The 25,476-nt window shown below is 38.2% G+C and overlaps 1 protein-coding gene across 1 annotated transcript in view; it reads right to left on the minus strand.

The window, feature by feature from the left end:
* LOC109102816 (teneurin-1-like) overlaps positions 1-23,272 on the minus strand; it is a 137,166-nt gene extending 113,894 nt beyond the window's left edge. Inside the window, 1 exon segment of the mRNA XM_042753939.1 lies at positions 22,768-23,272. The gene's annotated coding sequence lies outside the window, so the exon portion shown is untranslated.
* Between the last annotated feature and the right edge of the window lie 2,204 nt (positions 23,273-25,476).

A 25,476-nucleotide genomic window follows, 5' to 3' on the forward strand; every position in this document is an offset into this window, starting at 1 on the left:
AATGAGAGATGGAAAAGGACAGTTAACACATAAATATAAAAAAGAAAAAAATACAAATTGTTTTGTCCTATAAGGAATGTCAAGTCTGGATATTTCAATCATTGTGATAACAGTTTCTCACAGTTGTTGGGATAATGTCCTTCTAATATTTTGTTCTTACTAAGAAAATCCTAAATAAATACAGTTTAACATATTTAATCTGTTTACACCAGCAGTCCCCAACCCCCAGGTCGTCACCCAGTTCACGGCCATGGAAGAGTTGCTACCATGGCGCAAGAACGCAAAATGACTCTAGACAATATGTGATCCCACTGTATTATTTATTGTGTGATTGCTTTTTAAGGGTCAATATCCAAATTTATATAGGGCGCTATTTCAGAAACGTTGGTTCCACACTTTAAGGTTCAACTAATGATAACATGAGTGGGAAACAAACATCTCTTAAAAGGTTCTTTAGTTTAGTTTACTGTAGCTTTAGATGCTTCTAATCTCACTGTCACCCATCCTTCCTCATTGGGACCGTATTATTCCCGGGAAATAAACCCAGTGTTCCTACTGATTATTATGGTGTTTTGGTTAAAATTGCAGCATGCAGCTGATATAGAGATGTAATCTGATGCTATCATGTCAATAAAAAATGTATGTATATATATGTATGCATTTATTTGATCAAAAAACAGCAAAAACAGTAATGAAATATTAATAAAATAGTAACGAAGTATTAATACAACAACTTAAAACAGCATTTTTATGTAATATATTTTAAAATGCATTTTATGTTAAATTAGTATTATTACTGGCATTCAATTATTTACCATGAAATAACTTCATTACACAAAAGGTATAGGTATGCAGTAAATAGGCATGCAGTAAACATACACATGCACACACACAAACACACTTTTGCCAGATGAGGCACATCTATTTGTTTGCCTATACTGTTAAATCACTTATCATTTATCTAACACACACTCACACACAGTCATACACACAAAGACAGTCATGTATCTACACACACCCCCTACAGGACTAATCCTGTAAAGAGAGAATTCAGCATTCATCACCAGCCAAACATTATGATCAGAACTAGGCCAACACATAATGATATGTATGTGTGTTTGTGCCTAGTAGCCTATAATATATGCTGGCATCATTATTTTTGAATTAGAATAAATAAAGAGTGGGGAACACATTTTAGACTGTCTTTTGAGTATGTGTGATTGTTTGTAGCAGTGGGGGAGAGCACAGAAAGAGAGAAATATGTCTGAAAGGTATGTAAATGTGTATACATGTATGTTTGGAGGGCAGGCTTCAATGGTGTTGTGCGACTCTCTTTCATTTCTGGTCAGAGGGACACACAGCTCCATTTGTGCCACATTCCCCTTCAATCACCGGACGTCGGCCTCTGATCATTCCGAAGGCAGTCATGCCAATTCTCACATGAAAGGGATGTAATGTGTGTCATGCACATACACATACAGAGTTCCCTGATGAGCAACAGACAAATAGGATTATTTGCTTCCAATTGTGGAACTGCTGACAAGGTAAAAACTTAGGAGTCTTTGCTCACACACACACACACACTGTGCTCGTATTAGGCAGCTATAAAGGCAACATCGAAAGAATGCAAATTTGTTAGGGCTAACAAAAGAAAGCCACAGATGAAGTGACAGAGAGAGTGTGTTGATGTGTGTGAGTCATTCACACTGGAGACAGTCACACACTTTTTGATCACTAAGAGACTTAATTAGACTTTATTCTTGCTGTCTGTCTCTCTGTGGGCTGAATGTAACGCTTCAGTGCTGATAAGGAGCATGAGGAGAAAATCATTCTCTCCCCCTCCTCCTTTTTTCCCTCTCTCTTCCTCTTCAGTGCGACTGCGAACTGAGAGAGTTTGCAGGTGTCGCTACTAATGACATAAATACGTAAATCTTTGCAATAATAAAAAGCCAATTTCCTTCATTGGCCCGCTGACAATGTTCGAGAGTAAATAAGTGCAAAACATGCAAATCTCATTTCTATTAGAGAACTGATCGCGTCACTTGTGCCAATCTGATACTAAGCGGTATGCAAATATCTATTGCAACCCAGACCTAAAATTATTTGGGCACTCCAGACTGAGACAATGCTTTTTCCTGTTTGCATTGGAGCAGCCTCATTTTTAAAAGGAAGGTGGGGACACGCACCTGTGGTCAGAGAATGCTGGGAGGAAACTCTCATGCTCCTTGGGGCTGACTTTTGCACATTTTTATTAGATGTTGCTGGGGTGTGATCTCCATCTTTACACTCTCATCCAGCAGGTGTGCATGTCAACAGAGTGATTTACTAAACAACACAGCTCACAGAAAACAAAGCACGCTGTGCTGATTGGTTAGAAAAATTAACTATCACACAGAAATCCCACAAAACGGCATGATAAAAAAACTAAATACACAATAAAAATCAATTAAATCATGAACTATACTAATACAAATCACAATTAAAAGGTAATATTTTACTAGAAGCTTAGAAAAGATTTACGCCTATTCACGATTAAACTTTGAAAAAGTATAAAGTGCATGATAACATTATATAACAAATGAAACTCGAAGTTGATCGTTTGTGTTTGTACTGCACTATGCTATTTAAAAAGCATTATAAATGCAGCCTATTTTTAGTTACAATTATTCATAATAAAATTAAACACTGATTATAAAGTAACCTAAATGCTATGAAATATTTGCTATATTTACTATGAAACAGTTATGTTCAATAATCATTTCAGAAATATGTAGGTAGCATAAACAGCTTAACACAAGAACTAAAAAAGTAAAAAATGAATTACAACGATAAAAATTTTCCGTGCAGTTGTCAAATGCACAATATAACAATATATTTTTATGAAAAGGATTTACATGCACATATATTGTACTAAACCACATATACATTTTAAGGTGTGTAAAATGCTACACGTCAACACTTCTGAGTGATGATGCAAATTCATTTTTGAATCATTTTTGAAAAGATTCAATTTAAAAGCCCTGATTAACATAAATAAATGTTTCCAAACATTTTTGAAAGAGAAGTTTAAATAAAAAATATTATTAAAATATATCTTCATGCTCTTATACTCATGAGTCATGACAAATAGGACTGGATCTGAAACAAACCCACTGGTATTGAATTTAAATGGTCATAAATTTAAATAAGAAACACATTAAAAATGATTGCAAAATGTTATGATACTTGTCGATTTTATATTGCCAACAAAATAATATTAAATATAAATATTAAAATTCAGGCCTTATTAAAATGCATGTGTAGCTTGAAGTACAATTGTTACTAAAAGGTAAAAATTTCCAAAGAGATCAGACTAAATAGATTTTAAACAGACATGCTTGAGTTTTGACCCAGAGCCAAATTCATCTCTTCCTCTGTATTCAGTGTCTCTATGCTCTAAGTTCCACTCCCTCGCTTGAGCGAGCACAAGACACGGCCATAATCGACAACCATAACAAGCCACAAACACTGGAAAATGGTCAGAATCTGTATGTGTGCTGGGAGAGATTGACCTGTTGCCTGTGTGCTTTGCCCTTAAACTTTCCTCAATAGCTGTTTTCACTGGGAGCCTTCAAGACAAAAGAGCGACTAAGGTCGTACACACTTGACCCATGATGATGAATTTCAGCCCCAACACCACACACACACACACATTTCTCTCTAGGGTTTGGATTCTATCATTATCTCTCACCTTGTCACGGTCAACCTGAAAAGCTTTCTCTCTCTCTCACATTCTCTCTCCCTATGACACTCTCTCTTTTTCTCTGATCGTCGGTTCTTGCCATTTCTGTTCCAATGCCTTTTCATTTCTTTCTCAATTGTTCTTTCATTACTTGTTTTGAATTGACTCTCACCAAGACTAGAGAGAACGGAGGAGTGCAGCAATAATGTCTTTGTCTTTGCTGACTAATTAAAGGACAGGGTGACATATACATCACATCTGGAAAACCATCCTTCAAACTCAGTTCTCCTTCATGAAATGAGGAATCTGAGGAGACCGTTATGCTTGGGGACAGACTGGGACAGCCTCTTTCAGTCTGGCATTTATTCAGCTATGAACTTCTACTCTGTGCTTTGAAATACTCAATCAATTGCCCTAATGAAACTCCGCCCCAAAACTGCTGCCTTTCGAAAAACCCAATAAAATGCACCTCTGAAACATCCTGGCACAGATTAGTGAATTTTTTTAAACCAGGGTAAACAAATCACAAAACACTACTGTGGAGTGATTTTCTGTGTTGGAAAAAAAGCATATCTTCGGCCCGGGGGAAGTCTGCTTTTGTAAAACTTTCAATGCATCAATAAAAGAAAAAGAAAAAACAAGCTACACACAGCAAGGTCTCAGCGGCATATGAAAGTCGCTCTCATTACCAGCTGTCTCCATTTTACAGATCTCAGACCAGCGTTTATCCCCTCTCCCTAAGAAGCCATTTCTCCCACCTACTCACCCACTCTGACAGAATGAAAGAACGAGTGAGAGAATAAATTTGCATTTCAGAAAGACAGAGAGAGAGAAACAGCGAAAGAAGGGATAGACGAGTGTTCAAGTAATTCTCAGGAGATTGGTTAAGATGAGCAAAAACAGTAGGAGGTTGCATACATACCTACACAAACAATCCCAACCACCAAATGTACAAATGACATCAACATGAGAATACAAACGTACAAAATTATGAGTCTTTAGTGGAGAACTCAGAACACAGGAAGTGCATACGCCTACAGGCTCACTGAGAAAAAAAATGGTTCAATACAACACATGCATCTTGCATGCTTTTAACAGTGAAAAAAATGAACTTGCACCATTGTTTTGTTCAATCATGCATCTGAGATATTCCCCATCTCCTTTTACCCAGAGCGGGAATCTCAGTTACAAGTCAGTTGCATTGCTCGTGTCAGACCATCTACCTGGACCATTAACTAGAGGTTTTTTATCCGAAGTGACAGTACACTAATTGCAGGGACAGTGCCTCTGGAGTATCCTGGGGTTCAGTGTCCTGCTCAAGGGCTCGATGGTAATAGAGCAGCACTGTGATCTCAGTAACTCTCCAGTTCATGGATCACACTCACCTGGGACTGAACCTCCATTCGCCACATTACCGGTGTGGATCAGTAACTACTAAGCTAATCGCCAGCCCAATCGTGCTCGACCTGCATACTAATGTCGCAACCAGAGCACCTCCTCAGAGCGGTGTATCTCTACGTGCTGCTGGACAAGAATAAATAAACTCGGCTGCAGCTGAGTCCGTTTATCTGAGAGCAACAGCATTCCGGCGAACTAATGGAATGTTTAGAATCCAGAGCCCGTGGGGATGTTCTGATTCAAATTCCAAATGCGTTTATTAATTCCGCTCATAAATGAAGTTCCCCTCCTCGCGGCATATCGCAAATGAGATCCCTTTCCATAATTTGTCTTTGTTGAGTTTCACAGTTCTGCATTGATCTAAAAGACCCTGCGACAAAAGTCACTGACAGAGGCAAGAAGATGAGGGACCTCATATTTCTAATGTGTAAATCACCTTTAGAAACGCTCCTGTTTGACACCTTGGACGTTTTCAAATGTTTGAATACAAGCTGCATTTACCACCGCCTGCAGCTAATGGGACATTTTCCCCCTTTTCACATGTACTTCTACTCGTATGATGGACTGGAAACCATCTACAACCTCTACAAATCACAGGCTTAGACATTTCGTTCTAGAAGTCTGGCAGTAACACTTTTATAAATTCAGCCGTTCATGTGTTACTGAGAAGCCAGAGGCTTCTGAATGAGAGTGGTTCAAGTTTAAGAGTTTTTAACCTTCTGAACATTTGTAAGCCACATTTCACATTTGTGAATAACTTCTTTGTGCATGTAGCATAATGTTGCTGAATTTCTCACAATGAGCCAACTCAATTAAGATTGAATTTCAGATCTAACTTACAGTATTGTCCGCTCAGCCTTGATCTCATGAGGTTCGGAATAAATATGTTGATAATTTCATAAGCTGGAGTGAGTTTATGATGCAAGTGTGGAAACCAAATTGAGCTTAGGGTCATTTTGGAGAAACATAATTTTCATCCGTTTTTATCCCAGTGGACACTTTGGAAAAAAATCTCAATGTAAAATAATATAATGAAACACATTTAAAACTAAATGCTGTAGACAGTTTCATTTGTATAAAAAGCTCATGTCAGCCTAAAAAGCTCTCTTATTGTGAGACTGAATTTGCTTTCTCTATCTCTTTCTCCCTTTAGTGTTAAAGTAGATGAATGTTTTCATTCATGAACTCATTATTTCTAGGGTTGCACCAATATTAATTGAATTCTGGCCGATAAGCTACTAATTTTTACACGTTATGGTGAATAAATGGTTGATATTAAAATTATATACCATTCTGACTAAAATTAAAAAGGAAACCAATTATTTTAAATGCTACTAGTGAAGTTAGGCATCACTTCACTATGTTATAGTGTTCAGTAGAGTTGGGGTACTTAGACTTGGGATCAGACTGCAATTATAATTTAAATCTGAGTTGGATGCACTCAGGTGGACTTGTGCACAAACTTGAAATGGTCTCTGAAATTTTGAGCTCAGAATTTTTTCTGAGTACAGTCAAATCCATGGTTAATAAGTAACAACAAAATTAAGTAAGACATTAATAAACGTCTCCTGACTTGGACTCAACAAAGTGGACTCAGACACAATATGAAAAATGGTTATTCATTTTGGGATTTGCTAAAGATTACATTTAACAGTGTTGTCAAATTATTAGCATGGTTGCGTGGAAATATAAGTGTTTTGCCTTGTTTTTCTCATTAGATTTCAGTGCGGTTGTCGTTGCTAGAAAACTTTTTTCCACTTACTGTTTTACCATGGTAAATACGTGCTCAAGTCGCATTTGTTCTCGCGTTTGCCTATCGCAGGACTCCCCAGTTTCGGTTTGTTAAATAGTAAGGCGTGGCCAAAGCCAGTAAAAGTACTTATTTATCTGTTTTGGAAGTCCTTGTTAGAAGAAGCAGTCGAGCAACAGAAAAGGACAGCAGTTTGTGAGTATTTTGCCTTTTTTTTCTTATTAGATTTCAGCGCGGTTGTCGTTGCTAGGAAACTTTTTTTCCACTTACTGTGTTTTACCATGGTAAATACATGCTCAAGTCACGTTATTCTTGCATTTGCCTTTCGCAGGACTCCCCAGTTTCGGTTTGCTAAATAGTAAGGCGTGGCCAGCTGACTTTAATAACAAGTACTCAGGCTAATATAAAATTGGTTAGTTTCAACGCGGCAGCGGACGCGCCAACCCTTGTGTGAAGCCTCCTCGTGTGAAGACCGACGAGTGTAAAGACCATCGACTCTACCTGCATGACTGAGCAAGGACACAGACAAGGCACCTCCCCTTAGAAAGGACACAGACAAGACACTTGAGTATTGATTTTCTCCCCTTTCTTTACTTTTTGTACAGCTTGTTCTCAAATACTTATTTAGGTCAATTGTACTCACTATGTGCTTTTAAATCTCTACTATTACTACTAACACTCGGAGAGCACACACTGTACGTTGGAGGCAGGCCTATCCCAATAATCTATGGCCTGTCACTCTGACCTCTACTACTTTACTCTCTATTCCAGTTGGTCTCTAGAACTGCCAGTCTGCTGTTAACAAAGCAGAATTTATTTCTTCTATTGCTACTCATTCCGGTCTCAACCTCATGGCCCTAACTAAGACTTGGATCAAACCTGAAGACACTGCCATTCCCACAGCCCTTTCCACTAATTTCACTTTTTCCCACACCCCTCGCACGACTGGGAGGGGTGGAGGTACTGGTCTCCTTATTTCAAATGAATGGAAATTTGATCTTCAACCACCTTTTACAGGTAACAGTTCATTTGAATCACATGCAATTACTATTACCCACCCTGTTAAAATTCACTTTGTAGTCGTTTTTCGTCCCCCAGGTCAACTAGGAAACTTCTTGGAGGAGTTGGATGTGTTACTATCAAACTTTCCTGAGGGTGGTATTCCTCTGGTACTGCTCTGTGACTTCAACATCCACCTAGAAAAACCTCAGGCTGCTGACTTCCAACGCTCGCCTCATTTGATCCCAAGAGTGTGTCTACTACAGCTATGCACAAATCAGGCAACCAGCTAGACCTCATCTACACACGCTGTTGCTCAACGGACAACACTTTAGTTACTCCACTGCACACCTCAGACCACTTCCTCATCACTTCTAACCTCACACTTACTCCTGACACAGCACACACTCCTCCACAGGTCACCTTTCGACGCAACCTACGCTTACTCTTTCCCTCTAACCTGTCCTTTATGGTTTCATCCTCACTTCCATTCCCTCTCTCAGTTTTCAGCACTGGACACGAACAGTGCTACTGACACTCTTTGCTCCACTCTAACCACTTGCTTGGACAACTTTTGTCCACTGTCATCCAGACAAGCACGCACCACCCCATCTGCCCCTGGATGTCCGATGTTCTGCGTCAACATCGCTCTAAACTCAGGGCTGCAGAGAGGAAATGGCGCAAATCAATAAACTCTACCGAACTCAGTGTGTATCAGTCACTCCTCTCTTCCTTCTCTGCAAATGTCTTCACTGCTAAAACAACATACTACCACAACAAAATTAACAACTGTTCTGGCTCTCGCACACTTTTCAAAACTTTCTCTTCTCTTATATGTCCTCCTCCCCCTCCTCCTTCATCAACTCTTACAGCTGATGACTTTGCCGTTTTCTTCACAAATAAGACAAGAACCATCAGTGACCAATTCTCCACACCGCAGACTGATGATAACTTCATAACGACTAATACACACATTCTCTCCTTCTCTCTACTCTCAGAGACGAACGTTTCCAAACTTATCCTTTCCTATCATCCTACTACTTGTCCACTTGAACCTATCCCCACTCACCTCCTTCAGGCCATTTTTTCTTCAGTCATACCTTCACTTACTCACATTATCAACACCTCGCTTCACTCTCGTACATTTCCCACAGCATCTAAGCAGCACTTTTAGAAAACTACAGACCGGTATCCCTTCTTCCATTCATTGCAAAGACACTTGAGCAAGCTGTGTTAAATCAACTCTCTATGTTTCTTGTACAGAACAACCTCCTGGACAGCAACCAATATGGCTTCAAAAGTGGCCACTCAACTGAGACTGCCCTGCTCTCGGTTACTGAAGCCCTGCGACTGGCAAGAGCAGCTTCCAAATCCTCAGTACTTATCTTGCTAGATCTGTCTGCTGCTTTTGACACAGTTAACCACCAGATTCTCAAGTCTCTCAGGTAGGTCCTTCAGGATGTCTTGGAGGGGTGAGGTTTCTAAATCACAACTTCTCGCTACTGGGGTTCCTCAAGGCTCAGTGCTTGGACCACTTCTCTTCTTCATCTACATGACGTCATTAGGATCTGTCATTCAGAAGCATGGCTTTTCTTATCACTGCTATGCTGATGATACTCAACTCTACTTCTCATTCCAACCAGATGATCCGACGGTAGCTGCTTGCATTGCAGCCTGTCTGAGAGACATTTTTAGCTGGATGAAGGACCATCACCTTCAGCTCAACCTTACTAAGACAGAACTGCTTGTGGTTCCAGCTAACCCATCATTTCATCACAACTACTCTATACAGCTGGGTTCGTCAACCATAACTCCTTCCAGGACAGCCAGAAACCTAGGAGTTGCGATTGATCATCAGTTATGCTTCACAGACCATATTGCTACAACAAATTGGTCCTGCAGATTTGCCTTATGCAACATTAGGAAGATCAGACCCTTCCTGTCAGAGCAAGCCACACAACTTCTTGTCCAAGCTCTAGTTCTCTCCAGACTGGTCTATTGTAATGCTCTCTTAGCTGGCCTTCCTGCATGTTCTATCAAGCCTCTGCAGCTGATCCAGAATGCAGCAGTGAGAGTTGTCTTCAATGAGCCAAAAAAAGCTCGCGTTACTCCTCTCCTCATCAGGTTACACTGGCTTCCAGTAGCCACTCGCATCAAATTCAAGGTACTGATGCTTGCCTACAAGACGACCACTGGCATGGCACCAATATATCTAAACTCACTAGTTCAAACTTATGTGCCCTCCAGAAGCTTGCATTCTTGTGGCGCCATCCCAAAGAGGTTCAAGATCACTCTCATGGACCTTTTCTTGGACTATGCCCAGCTGGTGGAATGACATCCCAATCTCAATTCGAACAGCTGAGTCTGTACTCATCTTCAAAAAACATCTAAAGACACATCTTTTTCACCAGCACTTGACCAACTAATACTAGCATTTCCTTTTTCTTTTCTATTCTAATCTTGAAAAAAAAAACATAGCTACTGTACGTGTTCTGTGCTAGACTAACTGAGACTTGTCATGGCACTTGTATACTGTTGTTCTCTCACTGGTCTGATTGCTTCTGTTGTTCTCATTTGTAAGTGGCTTTGGATAAAAGCATCTGCTAAATGATTAAATGTAAGTGTAAATGTAAAAGAAAATTAGATCAATATTTAGTTTTTTTTTAAGTCTTTACTCTTTACTTTCATGTTCACAGTTTAATTCATCCTTGCTGAATAAAAGTATTTTTATTGTACCTAAATTACCTAAAGTACCTAAATTAAAAACTCTAAAACAAGCCAATAACTAATATGGTGCATTCCTAGTTGTTTTACAAAGAGCTACTTACACTGACTGTAGTCATGTTAAAGCAAGCCCTCTGTGCACCAATCAGGGAGCTCTTCTAGGACACACACTCCATTAGCACCTTGGACAGCACCACAACACACAGCTGAAGACTGGAGATGCGGCACAGCTGGAGTCGATTCATGCTCGCCAGGCTAAAGCTACACAAGATGACAAGTAATGCTGCTCTCTTCACTATCCTCCAAACTAACAGAAACGGATGAGGTTTAAACTAAAGCATCCAAATAGACGGTCTCTCTGAGACACTCCAAATTCTTGTTCCGCCTCCTCAGCCCCCATCTCCTGGAGAACTCCAGACGAGTGTACAGACACACAAGGAGCTCCCGTAGAGCACTATCAGTGCACTCTAGCACGATAGAGACTGACCCATCGGCTACTTCAAATCCTCTTCAGTCTGATCGGTCTCTTAATACTAAATAAACACCTCTCCGCAACGTTTCCACCATGACCCCAATATGCTTCTCTTCCTTCGCAGCACACATCCATAATAATCTCTACAACAACAAAAACACTTAATGTCAAGCATGCAAACAGTGACTAAAATTCATAGGCTAATAGAGTTTCACAACGTAATATTTCAACGCTGCAACTTTCCTCCAAAATACTCATGCTGGATGAAGACAAAAAGAGTACTTCTTCATTAATTATTCAGCAGAATATGAAAATATATATCTATTAAATAGTATAAAATATTACATGTAAATGAGCAGCTTTATGAGGTCAGCAACGAAATGAAGTGAACAATGTTTCAGTGAGATGGTTTTATATTTTCTTTTTCAAAAACCCTCATTTTTCATGTGTTTTTCCCCCAGATGAAAAACACTTTTCATTAGCGACCCCTCTGATTCGGTGCGGTGGGATGACTTGTTGAATTATCCAGATGTTTGCATTTTCTGTGACATCGCTACTGATGTCATTGTCATAGAAACTGAGGGTGTCATTTTTGTGAGGTCACATTAATTCAACGGGACTCAGTACAGAAGGGTCTTTAAAATACAGGCTTTGTATTAAGCATGCAGTAGCAATGCAAATTTATGAGATGGAATCAAACAGATATTTGTAAGTGCATTGGGAAAACTTAGTTTAGCTTGAGGAAATGAACCAAATTAAACGAGAAGAACTGTAATAAAATATTTCTTATGGTCCAGAAGGCTTTATTTCCGGTGCAGGGCTACGCTTTCTTAACAGAATCCATGTCAGAAGCATTGAAGGGAAACAGAAAGGCTGTGGAATCAGATCAGGTCTACACAGCTTTGGATCTCACACACAAATCATTCATAGATCTTTGGCTAAGCAGTTACAGGTGATTAGGTGAAGGCTTTACAGGCTTAAGGCTTCTTTAAACACACACACACACACACACACACACACACACACACACACACATATACACATAGTTACAATTAGCCCTAATCATTCCACAACAGGTGGCGGGTTGGAGTCTGGCCTTGAGGTGAACCATTCAAGTGCCCTTATTATAGGTTAACAAAGCTCCTGCAGTGGCACAGATGAGAGCCTGACAGGGCCCGTTGTAAAAGCTGTCTCACTGATAGCAAATGCTTTCTCAAATGCCTAATCATATCAACGCACTAAAACCCAATCATACTTAAATTACAGTTTGGCTCAAGAACTTCAGATTAAAGGACTGTGTTGTGACAAAACTCTGCCCATGTGCTTGATTAATCACTCGATGGGCTTCATCAATGTAGCCTGAGAGCTTTCTTTAAGAAATGGTTGTTACAGCAAATGCTCTGCATTAGAGAATAACAAGTCTGAGCAATAGCTAAGAGAATCAAGGATTTTAATATTTATAATCACAGTGATAAATTACTGAAATATCATCTTAGTTATGCACACTACACCCGATTTCAAAAGTACATATAGTGCTATATTAATGCATTTACATACTTTGTAATCACATATACATTGGGAGGCCAATAATAATTATGATTTGTCATGTACCTTTTAGATTTTAAGTACACTTTTTATTGTGGGAGGCACAGTGAAGCTTGAGTGAATGTATCTCTGAGGGGAACAGACTGTCTTTAGAAAAGTTTCAATGGTATTTTCTTTTCATCTTGCCTCTGTATAATTCATATTAAAGTATAAGGGTAGCTCTGCTTTGTTTACAGTTGTAACCAAGGAAACACTGTATCACTGCTGTTCATAAGCGCCACCTGCTGTCAGAGAGTGAATCTGCATTTTCATTCAGTTCATCTGCTGTTTTTGTTTCATGCAAATTTTATGTAGCATAGTTTCACACAACTAAAGTCAGACCATTCTGTTTTTGTTTAAAACTTCAAATGATACAATCTATTTTAGAATAAAAACTGCTCGTGCTGCATGTATTCAGCATCTGTGTTTGGATCTTGATTAAAATGCAGTGGTTGCCTTTAATTTTATATGGAAAGAGCACAGGTAAAGCCTTAGTTTGTTTACATGAAGAAATTTATTTTATTTGTATTATTTATTTATTTAATTTGGGATATGTTTTAAAAATTTCAGTTTAGTTTTGTTATTTGTCATATTTCAGTTTCACAAAGAAATGTGCAGGATTTTGTCTAAGCAAAAATAAAATGACAACTTTTCATTTTTAATTTGTCTGAAATCTTGATCTTATCGTGAAATCAGTATCGTGAATCGTATCACATCGTGAGTTGAGTGAATAGTTAAATCCCTACTTGTCATTTATTCACCTGCATCTTGTACCAAATCTGTAGGCATTTATTTTTTGGAACACAAACATACATAGTTTCATGTTTTTTTGTGCATACAATAAAAGGGTACAAAACAACACTGGACCTCAGTGACTTGTATGAAAGAAGAAGTAGAAGAAGAAGAACATTTCTAATACAGGTTTTGGAACAAAATGAGGGTTAATAAATTAGGCTGAACTACTTTTTAATCTGTCAAGGACCCCTTGCGAAAGACTCCTGGTGTCATTAACAATCTCATGTGATTGTCAGATACACTACCTGAAGGGTTCAATCCAGCTTTTGTCACTTCCAGATACTTCCAATACTCCCACATCTTCCTATGATTTCCTGTCACCTCTCCACTGTGCTGGACAACCTGCTTACTCTACATGGGTTGCAGGTTCACACCTCAGCAGGGGACTCTGGAAAGTTACTGTGACCCATCGTCAGTGTGCTGCCCTTGAGCGAGACACCCGACCCCAGATCGCCCCTAAAATTAGCTTGTTTTATGCTGCTTTGGATAAAAGCGTCTGCTAAATGACAAGTAACTAAGCCCGGCACCCTGCTGTATGATGTTTCTTACTTTGCAAATGAGTCTGCTGATTAGAATAAGAATATATTCCAAAATGTCTCATCAGTATGTTAATTACTCTAAACCGGCAATGTAAGATGTGTCATTAAATCAAGCTGTACGGCCATGTCTGTTGGGCGCTGTTATGGGTGCTCGAGCTGGACAATGCATCTTTTTTACCCATTGTGCTGAAAGGCAGCATAACCTTTTTAAAATGGATGGAAATGTGTGGCCTGACCTATAGAGTGAGAGGATGCTTTTTTGCCAACAATTATGCCTTTTCAGTCCTTTTGAAATGTGTAATTTAACAGACGTAGATAGAGGGATACATTACTGTTTCCAATTTGCCAACTATCAAAAACAGAGCGCACAATACAAAATGCAATACATTCACATGGTAAGGTTAAAATGCACAAAAGGGTAAACCAATAGAAAAAGCATTTTTACAGTCTGCAGTGACATACGCTAAATATCATTCACACATAATATGTTTGTGCTGGAGGATAAAGCAGCGTAGACAGAGAATATTTGCTTTCCATCACGCAAAATAAAATGTATTGTGGTTTTTCATGCATATCAAATATCTAGGAGTGAAAAATCTAAAAACATGAATATAATCATTCCACTGAGTGCAGCCGTTCGGTCAGTCTGGTCATCGCTGAGACATGTTCTACATGCTCAATCTTATTCACATTACTCACATATTGGAGGAAGACAATGAGAATAGGGCCTTTTGCACCGCTCTAGTTCCTGAACTAAATGTACAGTTCTAAAGTACTGGGATGATTTTGCGCGAATTGTTTCCCAGTACCATTTAAAGGGTTGCATTCACACCGACAGTGTGTACTAGGAAGTGACGTAAGCCGGTCAGTTGTCACTTTTGCGTGGCGTTCAACAATGAAAACAATGAAGAACAACGTTAACAACAGGAGAATGGAGGACGCTGTGATCGGAGCTGTGTTTTTGTTGTGTCTCGTGGGTTTCACAATAATGGATATGTAATTTCGACGTATACTGTACATAAAGCGTTTGAAAGAACCGAAAGTAGGATTTAGAACCTCCAACGACAACTGGCAGTGCTACATTTGCTACAAGTGTCAGCACTTCAGCATCCGTCCATCCATCACTGTTCTCCATACTTGCAAAATAAGTTGACACAATGTTTACAGTATGTTTACACTGCATTTTAAATCATGGTGGGTGAGGGTGTTTTCGTACGCGTTTGGCCAATCAATGTCTACTTACGTCACGGGTAGTACCAGCTGTGCTGGTTAGACCCTGCTCTGTAGTAGGAGGTAATCTGGTTCTCAAAAAAGGCAGTCCGGTACTAAAATCACACCCAGTTCCAGCGGTGTGAAAACGCCAAAAAGTGGGTAGTTCCACAATTAGTTCTGGTACTATGAAAAGGTTTTAAAAAGAAAAATTCTGGACTCCTGAGGATTCTGCATGCAGTATGACATCAGTCTCTAAAGTCTTTAGAACTGTACAATGTTTAGTACTTCCTACAAACTCAGCTAAGGATATCTGTAAGTTTACTTAGTTTACTTACAATTACTTCATTTAGAATGCCCTACAGCAGGGGTGCCCAAACCTGGTCCTGGAGGGCCGGTGTCCTGCAGAGTTTAGCTCCAACTTGCCTCAATACACCTGCTGGTATGTTTCTAGTATGCCTATAAGAGCTTGATTAGCTGGTTCCCCCCGAAAAAACACAAAAAAAAAACCACACACCGAAAAAGAAAAAAAAAAAAAAACAACAAAAAAAAAAAAAAAAAAAAAAAAAAAAAAACAAAAAAACCCCCACACAAGCTGGTGTGTTTAATTGGGGTTGGAGCTAAACTCTGCAGGACACCGGCCCTCCAGGACTAAGTTTGGGCACCACTTCCCTACAGTATCAAACAAATAAATGAGTTATGCAGATTAGGGTTTGTATAATGTATAGTAGGGTTTTTACATGTATATAATGTATAATGTCATCATATACAAAAAAAATGATATAAAACAATAAAAATTCAAATATATAATAAATTCATGTGTGTTAGATATTTAAATTAGTTTAAAATGTCACACTCTAAACCATTTATAGGGAAGTGCAATATTAAAATGATCATTATAATTTCATGTTATGGCTAGTGACCAATAAATAGCTGATTTAATAAAAAATAAATAAATAAACCTTACAATCCAAAAAATACAATCCATTTTTTTTCTAAGTGCTACAAGTGAATTTAGGAATCACAATGATTTACTAAAGACTACATTTAAGTATGTTATTAAATTGCAAGTGCTTTCAAAGATTAATCTAAAAGGTCATCTAAATGTAAAAATGGGGGAAATGAACAAACAATTATTCAGTATATCAACCAATGCTGACAAACATCTTTAATTTTGGCTGAATCCAATATGTTACTCATATTTCATGCATCCCTACTTTAGACAGTGATATGAAAACAGATGGTAATAGTTAGAGTACACTGTATTTTCTTAATGTTTATGTGTATAAATATTATCATAATGTTATCATAATGGCACAGACGCAGTCACATATCTTGTGTGCTTTATACACATACATACAACTGCCTATAAAACCACTCAAGTTCAATTTAGCTGAATAAAACATTGTATGGAACAAATGTGATTCACAGAAACTAATGGGTAAATATCCCAGTATGAAGTCATATATTGAGGTTCACATCTTACACTGTTAGTAGTGTCCTTTGGACTGAACATATACACCAGCTACAATGTCAAGTGATATCTCACTTAAGATGTCAAGATTAACAGCCTGTGTAGTCCAGTTCATAGGGCACTACCGAGCGGCTGGAACGTATCTTGTGATTAACAGTCACCACCAAAGCCTGTACAAAACTGTATAATAAAACACTGCACCTACACTGTCATCGCAGTGTTCTCTAGAATCTCAGGGATAATATGTGACTATCAGTCCCAAGCTATAATACTGGGAACTAAAATGAAGTACAGAGAGAAAGGAGAAAAAAAAGACAGACAGAAGAGGCATATTAAGAATAGTATAAGCAGTGGCGTGCATGTGGTGGGGGGGTCTGCCCCTCTGGAGGTAATGCTTTTGCATTAACTACAGCTACACTGTTTTCTTGTGAACACTAGTAAGTAAACCTTATTATTTTTAATATATAATTTGAACATGCAAAATACATAAACTCTAAACCCACAATATTGCCATTGCTGAGTTTTTTAATCCATATAAAATACTAATTTATCCTTTCAACCCACTATTACAAGCAAATAAACATCCTGCCGAAGAGAATTACTCTTAAAAACAGCTATTAGCGTAATAATAGGTTTGAACCTATTATTATAACCAAAGTTTGTACTCCACCATGCTGAATACATTGCCTTTTCTAACCTTAATAAAGCCCAAATAACCTTGAAGTATATAGATATATGCAGCAAAACACACAGACGATTGGTCCCCTGGTTATTGCTCATCAGCGCTTTAAACTGCACTGAAGTATTAAGCAAAAGACACTCTGCTGGTATAATTACCGGCTGTGTGACTGGCAGATCTAGGTTGGCTAAGTGCTGCTTAATCCCCTGTTTCCAGTACAGTATTAATCCAGACATGAGGGAGTAGTGCTAACATGCTAATGTCAAAGCTGAGGCCAGTTGACAACGGTGGCTAATCTGTAATGAGGTCCAGTATATTCCCCCTTGTGACACTACATCACTTGTTAAAGCCTTATGTGAGTTTCTGACGGTCAGAGGGCAGTATTATGGTATTCACTGCCATAATTACATAGTTGCAGCTATGCAAACAAAACAATAAATAATTGCTAAATGAACACAGCTTACTTAATGAACATAGCTTATGAAGAACAGAAAGATTAAATGCTAAATTAATATATCTTATCTAACCTATCCCCTAATGAAAATATTTTAGATATACAGTAGAAAAGGTCATTTGCAAGAACACCATAACACATCAAATCGGGGAAATTCTAACGTGAAAAACGCTTAACTTGGCTTAATGTCATAAACAACAACCAGGCAATTTCTCACATATTTCTCTTATCATAAACGCTACCCACTGCTAAGATAAAGGCATCAAAATCCAAATGGAAACATAATATTTTTACATTAAGCGTTTTTTTCACCCATAGGAATCCATTAAAAAGAAAACGCTTAACATGAAACTTTGGACTTCTGGGTTTTCTTCTTCTGGGTTCATCTTCTTTCCTGTAGATAGTATGTTTTATTGATAAAGTTTGAATTGAATTTGGGCTTATGATATCATTGTCTTAATGAATTAAGCTACATCTTTATAATGATTTTCTATGGGGGAGAAAACGTACCATTATCATTTATCACGTATCATTTTTGCAAAGATATAGTGGCCACAAATATTGTCAATAAAGTCGCAACTACTTCAACTGTTAATCAACAGCTTTTTTAAATATTATATAGTTCTAATCAGTTTTCTTTTGAAAAATGCTTCAAATTCAAATTCATAAACACCAAAATGCATTTATAAATGTAAAGTGTGAAAGAAAATATTGTTAAAATTGTGATTATAATTAAAATCAAAATAATGATTAAAAAAATTGTGACCGTATTTTTTGTCCATACTGCACAGCCCTAGTTTGAAGTTGCTCAGTCATGTGTGTCCACTGTCCAGTGACAGCTGAACTCTGTTCAGCTAAATTCACCAAGGTCTACATGAATTAAATGTTTAATGGCAGGGCTCGACAATAAGGACTGCCCGATGACCTGGGGGCAACATGAAAGACGCTCGGGACAGTTGACGAGTTTGTCACTGGCCGATCGAGCCACTGCTGCGTTGTCACAAAAGTTTATCATTTGTGAAAGACAATTCAGTATGCGTGCTGTGGTTCTGTGTGTACAGTGTGCATTCTTGCGCTTGAACGGACAAATACATACAAAAGTATGTCAAAATACCCATCTTGGCGAGTAACTTTATAGCTTTAACAATGCTTAATCCATATTTAATTTATACAGTGGAGTAAAGATGCACCGGTCAACTGGCCTGTTTTTTATTTTTATTTTTTTATTTCAACTGATTTCTGTTCCGGGCTTACACACAAATTGCACTGCAATAATTTTCAAAAATGTAATATGTGTGGAAATATTACAAAGTGAGTAAATGGCAGCGCTGCTTTGTTTATTGCGGTAAGCAAGTAAACGCTGTATCACTGCTGTTCCATAAGCGCCACCTGCTGTCAGAGAGTGAATTTGCATTCTCATCCAGCCCTTAAGCTGTTTTTCCTAAAACATTATTTCATTTATATCTTTGTTATATATATTTATTTGTGCTATTGCTTGTCATTTGTTTATTTGTTCTTATTTTCTTATTTACTGACTGTCCACTTGTCTTTAATTATTTTTTAACTTTACATTTGTTAGCTTAATTTTTTGCAGTGGTATCAAATTTGGAATCAAGAATTGTAAAATTTAATTGGCATCTAAAATTTTGGTGTCATATAAGCCTATTTGACACAAAACAATGATAAAAGCAAATATTTTATTTTATTTTATATTTTAAATCCTTAGTGTTGAGCCCTGAATATATTCAAATACTTGTTTAAATTATAGAAATGTGCATTACTTATATTTTAAAAAAGTATTACAGTGTTTGCCTTTCTATTATTAAACAGAACTTTTGGACAAGACAGTAAACTAATGAAGACAAAGAATGGGCGCTCTTGCGTGTCTGCACATTGGCTGATAAATCAAACGATATATTGGCCATGACGATATATTGGTCAATCACTACTACCCACATCTCACTAACTGACTTCAAGCATTTGTTAAAATATGTATTCAGCATTGTTATATAACGATTATTTTTAACTGAAAATCAATTGATTACTATTGCAACAAGTATTTTTTTTTTTCTAAAAATGTCAGTTAATAAATGTTAAACGTCGAACAATAGTACCCCTGGGCTGCACTAGCTGCAAGCCTATGATGTATTAGCCTCCCAAGCCTGTGGAGCCTGTCAGAAAGCTAAGAACTCTCAGTATTCGGTCTCTCCCAGTGAGTGTGGTGTTAATGAAAGCTGAACACAGTACTGTAGCATTTGCTGAGAGTGGGAGAGCAGGCAGGAACCCCTCCGGGTCTTTACCTCTATTGTTAGAAGAGGGTGAGGCATAGCAGGGGGTTAATGCCAGCGTGGGTATAGCTACCGTCCCTGTTAAACCTCGACATCATAAGGAGAGAGAGACAAAGACAGAGGGAAGGGGAAAAGAAAGGTGTACTGTAACATCTATTTTTAGACATACTTTAGATGAGAATATAAGTAACACAAACATCTAATGCCAAATATAACATTGCATTAAGGTCTAAATGAGTCATCAAGAGATATGTCAATAAATCTAAAACCTTCTGGACTAATGATCCCAATCTCAACGATCCACACAAAATTAAGATATTAGCTACCAGTAAAGAATGCAAGGCCTTCGAGTCAAAGTCAGACTCACAACTCTTAATATATGTGGTACAAATAGATATATTAATTAAAAGGTCATGAGAGAAAAGGTGGTCAAATAATAAGGCATTTTACATTCAATTCAGTGGCATTTTCTGATAAAGGCAGTGTCAGGTTTTGCATTTCAGAGATATTTTTGCATAATAATGAGATTCTAGAAGAGGTCACAACAACTTCAGGCTAATTCACCTACGGCAGACTGACATATCAAACACACACACACACCATTTTCAAACATATAAATACTGCATGTTCATAGCTGCCATTAAGCACTTGCTTTTCACAACTTACTGTTAACCACTTGCTGAGATAATGCGCCTGAAGCAACCTGAGGTGTCTTACTTGACGGCACATTAGTGATAGAACAGGTCTGAGATTTCTGTAACCCAAACTTGGATTTGTGTTGTAATAAATAAATCTTATTCACTAATGCACAGGCACCAAGCTAAACATTACATATTATGCCTCCATTAACACACATGCTGTTTTCAAATATATACATATTTAGTATTAGTCAGTGTTCGAAGTGGGACATAACTTGCCAGTTTGGATACTGCAAATTAAATGCTACTCTCTGTGTACCTGCCCCAAACGGTACGCCCTGTTGCTTTCACTAGACACAGACTGTTCGTATCACAAGCACAAGTTTAGACTATCAGCATTACATTTAGTGAATACTGTAGCTTAATCTGTTGAAGAACCCTCAATTCATAAAGGAATGGGCTACATATTAACAACCTTTCAACATATTAAACCACCAATCACACTTCTCCTTATTTTATGTGATGTTCAGTCATGGGCAAGAGTAGCAAACATATCTTGTTTACTTCCAACTATCTGCAGCAAACAAATTGTCTAAAATCTAAAAAATATTAACTGTCGTGAGTATACATCAGTTTACCTCAGCAAGCAAATAGAGAGCAATATACATTAAGTAGACAAATTGTACCAATTACTCATGTTCCTTTGGAGATTACTTGCATAATGTGTTGAAGGCTGCCTCTAAATATACATAAAAATATTTGCCCTTAGTGTGGTGAGTTTTAATGCATACAATTCCTCTTTAAGGAAAGACATAAAAAAAAAACATTTAATTAACTAAATGTTTAAATTAACATTATTTACATATGGATGACTGAGTGTGTGGGCAAAATTTCTTAGAAAAAAATAATTTGAACAGGGGGCCCCTACAAAGGTAAAATAAGATTTTAATTAGCAAAGGGATACAAACTAAAATTAAAAGCAAAATCAATATCAACAAATAACCTTACAAACTGAACTGAATCTTATTTCATTAATATTAAAACATTTGTTAATCTTTATAAGATTATATATACATTTTAAGAATATATATATGCAAATTAGGGGAGTGCCCTGGTATTTTCGCCTATAACGTTTCTAGAACACTAAATTATTTATTTAGTGTTCAATTATAATAACTACAGTATGAAACATAGTCTTGTGACCCTCGTTCTCCTCTGGTATAATCAAAAATTAAATCAAAAGCATGGTACTTAAACTCCCGACCAACTCTCTTCATGTTACCAGAGGAGTGAATAATGCACAGATGTGTCGCAGGACACTCACACACACTAACGGGGAAGCGGAGATCAGCGCATGAAGAACACTGGATTCGAGCAGCTGGTGAGGTGGTCTGTATTCGAGAAAATCCCGTGAAATTTTAATATTTACCAGTACAATAATGCCCAGAAGTGCAGGTGACCCGGTCGTGCGCGAGACCGTGGGCATAGCCTATTTCTCTGTGAAATCCCCTCACACTCGCTCAGATCCGTCTGCTGTTCTCTCGAACGTAACTCGTAGAAATATATATCACAATTAAAGAGTAAAAGACCGTAAAGGTCGCATTCAGTCAGTCAAGTTCACATGCAGCGGGTAATTGGTGTCTCGTGCCCAGTCGATACTGTCAAGAATGATCTGCGCGGTGACGGCGCGAAAGCTCGCCTCTAAAGACGAGAGTGTCTCACGGCGGATGGAGGATGGATGGGAACCAAAGCCTTTTAACGGCTGCCTGTTTGTGGATGTCTGAGCTGGGAGAGCTGCGGATCAGTTACACAGATGTGCTGCGCAGGAAAAATATGACCGAGCTTCTTCTCAGCCGCCTAATACGGGTTCTCTGTTTCTTAATGGTTTCCTTAAAGAAAAGGGAAGCGTTTATTACACAACGGACCGCAGTCATTCGTTTGAGAAACTGATTTCAGGTCTGTATTCAGTGTATACGAGTAAACACCCACAAACACACGCAGTTATGGAGAACCGGTTATGTTTACCGGGGTTCTCCTGCTTACCTTCGTCACTGTTGAGCATGATTCAGTGTAAAATCCCCGGATAGGTAACTGAATGTCTGGTAGATATGTGGGAAAAGGCTCCGGCACCGAATCCTGGCGTTTATCCTTCAGAAAGCAGAGCGCCTCGGTCAGAGACACGGTGGCTCCGGTGAGACGGCCAGAGCGCGGTGCTCGGTTACCGGGAAACGCTCTAGAGCGGATGCTGAGTGAAACGGGATGCGGCAGCTCATACACACAAGCACACTCGCACGCGGAGGAAGCGTCGTATTCTGTACGGTTAGGATTCAAATTCAAGTCTTCGCGAATTTTTCACTGTCTGACACATTCGGCATCACCGGGACGTACCATTCAGCGCTCGTGAGAAAGGGGGTGTGGCAGCAGGAACGGGGAACCGGTGGCGCGTGTCTACCGGCGGGAGCGGCCGACGCTGCTAGCACAATCTCAATCCGACCAGAGCGCGCCGAGGAAACATCCACAGAGTGTGACTGATTTCCTAATAACACCACTGCTACCCTGGATAAACACTGCCAATAATCGTTGAGAAATATGTTTTGCGGCCTAGTTGCAGATAAATATCTACAATAATACACGTTATTGGCAAAGTACCTCTGGCTATTTTAAAATCATATTGCAGTTATCGAGAGAGAGAGAGAGAGAGAGAGAGAGAGAGATTTTCTTCATGCATTTCGGTGTGCTTTAGCTGTTAATATATAACGGTCCTTGCTTCTCACAGTTCGGGCCCAGTCAGGGACCAAATATCCCCGCAAGCATAGTTAAACCCAAAATCTGCTCCAATGTGGGTACCAGCCAATGCACAGCAAAATGATTAATAAACATGTAATGATTTTATTAAAAATGCAAAACTGCAGAACAGTTTGAGGTCAGGTCAGGGGACAAAAATATAATTAGCTTTGTAAGAACAATGTCAATACAAAGTCTCCACCATAAAACAAACAAGTGTGCATTTGTGTGTGTATTCAATTTCATACAGTAGCCTACCTGTACATGGATAACTGGAATTTGGTGATATTAGTGTGTTTGTGTGTGTGTGTTTGCACTGGGAGATCAATATGCTCTAAGACTTAATGGAAACAAATCTGTTGTTTGGACATCAATACGTATATCAATGACTCAACAGGAGCATACAGGGATCAGCCAAGGTCAAAGTAAATCATATACATACAGTAAACTCATTTTCCAACGTGTTGCATCTTTCACAAGGTTCAAAATGCATCATTACACAAACACTCTGAAGCCAACAGTAATATCCCTCAAGCCTCATTCACACCACTAATGACAGCAACAAAGTGACCTGAGCTCATTAACGTTCAATAAGAGCGATATAAAAAACTCATTATCGACACCTAAAATGTTGTTCTACACTGTAACTATTACTAGGGCACCAGGGAACTAGGAACATAGCAATGGAGAAGTATTATAACTGGTGCATTGCATTGTTGGTGTGTGAACAGGACTTTATACTGGCATGCAGTCTTACACATTAATGAAGAGGACCCACAGAGTCTGTTTCAGACCATTTCTGTACTCTAGGCAAGATACCCATTAGTGTTTATTTGCTGACATGACATTCATTTAAAAAATCAAAAATGACTTGATCATTTCAGATCTTTTATCTTTTTTATAACATTTGAAAAAATATATTTTTTGCTATTATTCAGCTGCTTGAATGTGTTAAAATGCAGTGTCATTATGTTAAGGAATAATTGGGGTGTTGGGTCGTTCATTGGCGTCCTCCTGCATTTCCTAGAAATGGCCCTGCCTACATCACACACAAGTGCTCTGTACCTGCTGAACCATCTCAAAACTTCACTCCTCTTCTTCAGATGGGCATGAAAAGAAACATTTATGCATTTATCTATTTGAAAAGTGATTTTCTAACAACAAACCTACAGTTATTTTCATGTTATTGTCGATAACCAATAAATGAACAATATTATATTTGGTAAGAAAGAAAGAAACCTAAAATAAATACGTTGTAAGTAAAAAGTGAATTTATAAATCATAACATTAGAATTTACATTAAGAAAGATGGATAAATATTCCTTTCTTATAAAGGGGTCATGAACTGAGAAATCAAAAATCCCTTGAACTTTGACATATTCATTGTCATTGTATTATAAAAACCTCCTGTATGTTTCAGAACTCAAAACTTTCTCGTAAGTCTAAAATCAGCTTATCTTGAAGCTAATAGTGATGGGTCGTTCTCGAACGATTTGTTCAGTCAAGCATGCACAACTTCCTATGGGTTCTGTACTGAAATAAGTTCACCTGTTTCGAGTCTTCGGGTTTTTCGAGTAGTTCGTTCATCATGTGACAGTCCCATACTTAACCAATGCAGTCTGAGCCGGAAAGAGAATTGATTAGTTCATTTCTCTTGTCTTCCGGTTTTTCGATTCGTTCGTTCATCACGTGACAACCCCATACTTAACCAATGCAGTCTGAGTCGGAAAGAGACTTAATAATAACCAGCTCTTTATTACCTTTGTTACCACATTCAGTGTTATGGAAAAGAACCATCACGACAGAAATACACACATTTATAAACTGTATGAAATAAAAAGCTACAATTTGTGACCAGAAATGCATCACATAACTGTGTGTAAATAATAATTATAATAATGATAATAATAATAACAACTATGCACCCGTTTGTAATGAAATTAATTTCTCTATCCAATGCTGTCACAT

The sequence above is a fragment of the Cyprinus carpio genome, chromosome A5 (assembly GCF_018340385.1).
Source record: "Cyprinus carpio isolate SPL01 chromosome A5, ASM1834038v1, whole genome shotgun sequence".
Classification (NCBI taxonomy): Eukaryota; Metazoa; Chordata; class Actinopteri; order Cypriniformes; family Cyprinidae; genus Cyprinus; species Cyprinus carpio.